The sequence below is a fragment of the Puma concolor genome, chromosome A3 (assembly GCF_028749965.1).
Source record: "Puma concolor isolate L17-30 chromosome A3, mPumCon1.1.hap2, whole genome shotgun sequence".
Taxonomy (NCBI): Eukaryota; Metazoa; Chordata; class Mammalia; order Carnivora; family Felidae; genus Puma; species Puma concolor.
In genome coordinates, this window is record NC_141669.1 from 51312771 (window position 1) to 51319828 (window position 7058).

Consider the following 7058-nt stretch of genomic DNA (forward strand, 5'->3'; position numbering starts at 1 on the left):
TGTTAAGTCAAATCTTAGCAATTTGAATTTGGTCATTTATATAAAAATAATCATAATCAAGTAGGGTTTGTCCTGAAAAGGTAAGGAATTTCAACATCATAAAATCTCTTAAGGAATATACCATATTAACAGGCTTTCGGGTTGCGCTGCCAGGTGTCCAAGAGGTTCTCTGAGTTCCCACTCAAGTACATCTGCAATTCAAAATGCCGCACCCATCCCCCCAAACTCAGCCCTCCAACCCTAGTAACTCCCAAGTCTTTTCTGAGGTGGATGTTGGAGGGGAACAAGTTGGTTGAATTGTCTTAGAATTGCTTGCAGATATTGTACCCAAGACTGCAGAAAAATTTTGTGCATGTGTACAGGAGACAAAGGTATTGGACCCACCACTGGGAAACCTCTCCATTTTGAAGGATGCCCTTTCCATCAGATTATTAAGAAATTTATGATTCAGGGTGGGGACTTCTCAAATCAAAATGTGACAGGTCGAGAAAGTATTTACGGTGAAAAATTTGAGGTGAAATTAAGAGAAAGTATTTACGGTGAAAATTTTATAATAAAAATATTATAAGCATGATCAGGAAGATTTATCGAGCATGGCAAATGCAGGTTGCAAATACAAATGGTTCTCAGTTCTTTATCACAACAGTTTCCCTCTCCTCATTTGGATGGGAAACATGTGATACTTGGCCAAGTAATTAAAGGAATGGGTGTGGCAAGGATACTGGAAAATGTAGAAGTGAAAGGTGTAAAACCTGCCAAATTGTGTGTTATTGCAGAATGCAAAGAATTGAAGGAAGGGGATGATTGGAGCATATCTCCAAAAGATGGTTCTGATGACAGTCATCCAGGTTTCCCTGAGGATGCAGATATAGATTTAAAAGATATAGATAAAATGTTACTAATAACAGAAGACTTAAAAATATTGGAAATACTTTTCTTCAAATCCCAGAACTGGGAGATGGCCATTAAAAAAATATATGAAAGTTTTAAGATATGTGGAAGGTTCAAAGACTTATTGAGAAAGCAGATAGGTTGAAGCTGCACCGACAGCTTTAAGCTGCGAGCTGAATATTGGTGCTTGTAAACTGAAGATGTCAAGTTGGCAGGGAGCAATTGGCAGTTGTTTGGAGGCTCTTGAAATAGACCCATCAAATACCAAATCATGGTACTATAGAGCTCAGGGATGGCAAGGATTAAAAGAATAGATCAAGCATTGGCTGACCTTTTTGTTTTTAATATTTATTTATTTTTGAGAGAGGGAGAGAGACAGACCACGAGCAAGGTAGGGGCAGAGAGAGAGGGAGGTACAGAACCCATCTGAAGCAGGCTCCAGGCTCTGAGCTATCAGCACAGTGCCTGATGTGGGGCTTGAACTCATGGACCATGAGATTTTACCTGAGCTGAAGTTGGATGCTTAATCGACTGAGCCACCCAGGTGCCCCAAGCATTGACTGATCTTAAGAAAGCTCAGGAGATAGCACTGGAAAATAAAGCTATCCAGGCAGAACTGTTGAAAGCCAAAGAAAAGACAAAGGCACATAAAGATAGGGAGAAGGCAGCATATGCAAAAATGCCTAATAAGGAATTCAGCTTTACTTAAATATTATGCATTGATTGTATAAAGACAATAAGAAGTTTTAAGATTTTTCTCTGTTACAGATGACCCTTGATGTGTTTCCTTTGATACTTCAGTTTCCCAATGTTTACAGCTTAGGAATACTGAAAAGGGTTCAATCTTATTAAAACAGAGTTTCACACACACATACACACAAAAGGAATACACCATATTAACAGATTAAAGAAAAATATATAACATTCTTAATAGATGCAGAAGGAGCATTTGATCAATTTTATACAATCATTTAAAAATGTAAAGTTTTAGTAAACTTAAGGGTAAAAGGTTGTCATCAAAGTGGTATTGCATATAAACAGGTTGAAGAAAAAACTATAATGATCTTATAGGTCTAGAAAATTTTTTTTTATAAAATTCAACATAAATTCATTTAAAAATTATACCTTTTACCAAACTAAAGGGTAAAAACCTACTGCAAAGATCATATTTAGAAATGAGACTGCAGAAGCAGTGTCAATTAAAGTCAGGAATAAGACATATATATCCACTACCATAGAGTCTATTTATCATCGTACTGGCAATCTTAGCCAATGCAATAAGACGCAAAAAGAAAGATATAAGAATTAGAAACGGAGAGACCAAACTACTCTTATTTGTAGACAATATGATTATCTACAGAGAAAGTTGATGCAAATCCACAGAGAAAGTTTTCTGGAAACATGATCAGTATATAAGAATTGGTAAAGGTAAATATTATTAGCGAATGTAGCTGAAAATATATCTCACTTGTAACTGCCTCATAAACTATAAGATACATAGGAATACACTTAAGAGATGTGCAAAATGTTTAAAGAGAAAGTTAGTATTGAAGGACATGAAATAAGACTTGAATATATGGATAGGAAGACTCAAAGTCAAAAGATGACAATTCTTCTCCAAATTATCTTAAAATGAAATGAAATGAGAATTTTTAAAATTTATGGAATTGTACAACTTGACAAATTGATTCAAAAAAACTGTATAAGGAAGCACCAAGAATATCTAAGAGTATGAATAAAATGAACAAGATGAAAGAACTCGCCTTACCCAATAGCAACACTTCTTATAAAGCTGGAGTGATAAACACGGTGTGATATTGGTATAGGGATAGATGAATGGGCCAGTGGAACAGAATGGAGAGCCCTGACCCTATAACAACCTTCCAAGTATAAACATGGCTGCTTCACTTCTACTTTTCACATCTCATGCAAATTTCTCCTATGGCCAACTCCAGCCCAGTACCATACAGGAAAGGGAATTCTAGGAAGTAGGATTCCAACTTAGCTAAGTTGGCACAGTACAAAGCCACCGCAGCCCACCCTTTGTCAACTTGGCATCCATAAATACCCGTTTTCACTACATTTAACCTTGAAATGAAGTTTAAAAGCCAATGATAGCCAAATTGTGCCTCTACTTAACATGATGCATCTATCCCTTGCACAATGAAAGCCTATCAGATAATTGGTTAACCATATGGAGAAATAAAAAGTACATTCTTAATGCTCCCCGCCAAAAGAGGATATAAAGTCTCTTTATTCATAGTTCAGTGTTGTTCATTTCTCTTATAACTGAGTCACATTTCTCCTGTGATATCCTGTAAATTAATTACTGACAAATAATGTTAAAAACTTATTCAGACAGTAGAGGAATGGGGAGGGGAAAGAAATTTTTTTATTAAAACACAAAAATATTTACATTGAAATAAGAAGAAAAGTTTCATCCTCATTTCTGCAGCTGATTGTGTTGTTTTAGCTGGTATTTATAAATCCTCTTCCACTTCCCATTCATATTCTCTTCTTGGTGAGGTGACCTTTGTTTCTGGTCTGGACTATTAACACTTCTTCCTGTATTGGGTTGTAGCAGTTTTTCCATTGACATTAATCACAGGAAATGGGAATGCCAAGAGGCTCCCCATTCTCCCCTTTGGAAGTCAAGACTAGTCACCCCAGACAATACAATAAACTTCTTTTTTGCCTGTTGATTCACTGGCAAGAGAAGTTCAAAGTAGCCGGGGCCAGACTCAACATCCAGTTTAGTGCAACCACTGCTGTGTTCTCTGTGGGAATATTTCTCTTTTGGGAACTAATACTTTTATGTTTTTTTAATTTTTTTTAATGTTTATTTTTGAGACAGAGAGAGACAGAGCATGAATGGGGGAGGGTCAGAGAGGGAGACACGGAATCTGAAGCAGGCTCCAGGCTCCGAGCTGTCAGCACAAAGCCCAACGCGGGGCTCGAACTCACAGACCGTGAGATCATGACCTGAGGCGGAGTCGGAAGCTCAACCGACTGAGCCACTCAGGGGCCCCGGGAACTAATACTTTTAGATCAGCAGAACTCAATGTTTCAGAGACAGAAAGCAACATTTTTGCTAGAGAAGCACTGTGTGTTTTATTGAGGGAAGCTGTTCTCATTTCTAACCTCTGCTTCTTGATCCATGAACCACTGCTTTGGGAGAAACAGCAGTATACATCAGTTGCTGATTTAGAGAACATCTTGCATCCTGAAGGACATTACCTAAGCCCTGCAAGGTGTTGCCACACAGGTAGTTCTGTAACTGAGTCTTGAAAAGGCCATTCTATTGTTCTCTCAGGCCAGCTGCTTCAGGATACATGGTAAGACCAGTAGATTCCATAAGCTTGAGCCTGTTGCCACTATTCTTGAATGTAAAAGAAATTTTTCTGTCAGCCGTAGAAAATTTCAGGTCCCTTACATTGACCTTGAGATGGGAATTTAGAGCCCCAACTCATCATATTCTTTCCCCAAGTTCTTCAGGGCATTTTAAGAATCCACCAATCTTATTCTAATTATATTCAAGCAACTACTTGGTCAATCAAAGCACTGACTTCTATAGGCACCAAATTACAATTGTCTACAGGTGATCATTTTTCTCCCATTCTGTGACATGGAGTACTAGTGATCCCTATACCCCTGGTAGCCCTTGGTAATCCTTGGCAAGGGTCATTTATGCCTTTAAATCTAATTAGATCACAGAATCAATGGATAATCTGGCAGGCAGTGGGGAAGGAAAGATGGATGTGAAATGGGGGAGCAAGGACAAATTGGAACCCAGGAAGAAGAGCAAGAATGAGCTAGAAACTGCTTCAGTCTCACACCGCCTCTAAGCCTCTAACTTTGTTAATTCAGATGACCTGCAGAAGAATCTGGTCCTTTGTTTTAGAACTAAATCCACAACTAGCCCAGGAGTTGGGGGAAACTGTAGAGGCTCTGATGGGAAATAAAGGAGCTTTGTGCCCATCTGCTTTCTCCCATTTCCCCCACCAGCAAGGTGAGCCAGCAAATCTGTCATAATGCATGAGCCACCACAGGGCCTGCCTTCCACAGTGTAAACATGACAGCTGCTACTTCACTTCTGTTGCCAATCTGTAGCATGCAGATTTCTCCCGTGGCCAGCCCTAGCCCAGAACCATGCAGGGAAGGAAATTCTGGGAAACGTAGTCCTAGCTTAGCCAAGTTGACACAATATAAAGCCACTACACTATTTATAAAAAGGTTTAAAACATATATAACTGAAGCCATAAATATGTGGTATGAGTATAAAGACATTCTTGAGCATGAAAAATATGATAACTAAGGGTGAGCTCTGGGGAGGAGGAAGGGAACAGGAATAGGGAGGGCACACAGGCCATCAATTTTCTGTAATCTTTTATCTCTTAAAACAAAACAACTGTAGGGGCGCCTGGGTGGCGCAGTCGGTTAAGCGTCCGACTTCAGCCAGGTCACGATCTCGCGGTCCGTGAGTTCGAGCCCCGCGTCAGGCTCTGGGCTGATGGCTCAGAGCCCGGAGCCTGTTTCCGATTCTGTGTCTCCCTCTCTCTCTCTGCCCCTCCCCCGTTCATGCTCTGTCTCTCTCTGTCCCAAAAATAAATAAACGTTGAAAAAAAACAAAACAACTGTAGTAAAAATGTTTGATACAGTACGTGGTGGTGGACGTAATGATATTCTTTTTTTAAATTTATACTTGCCTATAGGTCTGAAACGTTGAGAGGAGGAAAAGGAGGGGGGAAATGGTAATAATAATAATTGCTGATAGTTACTGATCACTTAGGCTTTGCACTTGGGTTATGCCACTTAGGTAGAGAATGGGTTTCTTTCTCTGGATTGAGGGAAGAAGCACAGCTGTAGACACGAACATTTTGACCCCTTTTCAGGATCCCAGAGCTCCTGGGGACCTGGAAAGATGGAGATGTGTTAATGGGGGAGCCCCTCTGCTGCCCTTACTCCCAACATCCTTGAGAATTCTTGTCCCTTTTCTCCTTTTGCCCTCTCTTGTGCAGGGTCTCTCCATCTCTCTTGCTCTCTCAACTTTCCAAAGTTTTTGCGTCCAGAAGAAAGGTGCTAAGTGGGGGCAAGTGCAGGTCTTGGGAGCTACAATGCAGGGCACACACACATCAGGCCTTAAGTCAAGCCCAGCCCACAGGATGAGAGGGCCCGAGGCTACTGTGGGGAAGCCACACACCTCCTCCCCCCTGCCCGGCTGTCTCAGCTCCAACCCACACCTGTTCCTCCCCTCATCTACTCCTCCCGCCTCCGCTTGCACCTGACAGGCCAAGAGCAAACAAGGTTGTTGTTTGTTCCTCTCTTCGTGCAATGCACAGTCACACAGGGAGGCACCATATATGCTGGCAACACACATTGCACTTTGCAGTTACCTACTGTTTCCTAACTTTTTTGTGTGTACGCTGCTTTTAAGACTTTCTCTGAAATCCTATGCTCTTCAATTAGACTGAAGTCAACAAACATCTGTTTGTTTGAGGCCTGTTTTATGTGCGGGGTCAATGAGGGGTACAAAGGAATGAAGAACACAGTTTCTTCCCATTGGGAACTCACAATCTCACGACGGGGGAGATTCTATGGGAGTATGAAGTGCAGAGAGTATAACTTCAGAGAATCAGGAAGGCTCCTTAGAGGAAGCTCTCCTCTGCAGACAACCTTCAAAGAGAGGAAAGCCTATGAAGGGAAGGAGTGGGTGAGATTAGGCAGAAAGAAAACGCTGTGAGAGAAGAGACAGGGGCTAGTTAGTATGGGCCCCTTGGGGGACTGTCAGCTGGACAGAGGGAAGAAGGGGGAATGATCAGAGAAGAACAACCCTCGTGCAATGACGGTAGTTTGTGTTCTACCCACTTAGAGTACTTTAGAGCTGATTGGGCCGTTGGCAAACTAGCCAAAGCCCTTTCTTGTACTAAAAAGGAAGGACATTGAGGCCCAACTAAATGGGGAGTGATTTGCACAAAAGGCAAAACTGGGTCCAGGATTCAGCTTCCAGATCACTCTATCAGCTTCCAGATAAAATCAGCACTTTATTTGTCTTTTTATCCATCAGCCGTGCCTGCCACAGTGCCTAGCACGTAGTAGGCACAAACCTATTTGCTGAAGTGAGTTCTGTTTCTCTAGTTTCAGAATTCTGTTTCTCCAGAAACTTATTC

General features: G+C 41.0%; 1 pseudogene; it reads left to right on the top strand.

The window, feature by feature from the left end:
• The first annotated feature begins 203 nt into the window (after window positions 1-203).
• LOC112869678 (peptidyl-prolyl cis-trans isomerase D pseudogene) lies at window positions 204-1600 on the top strand (annotated as a pseudogene).
• The last annotated feature ends 5458 nt before the right edge of the window (window positions 1601-7058 follow it).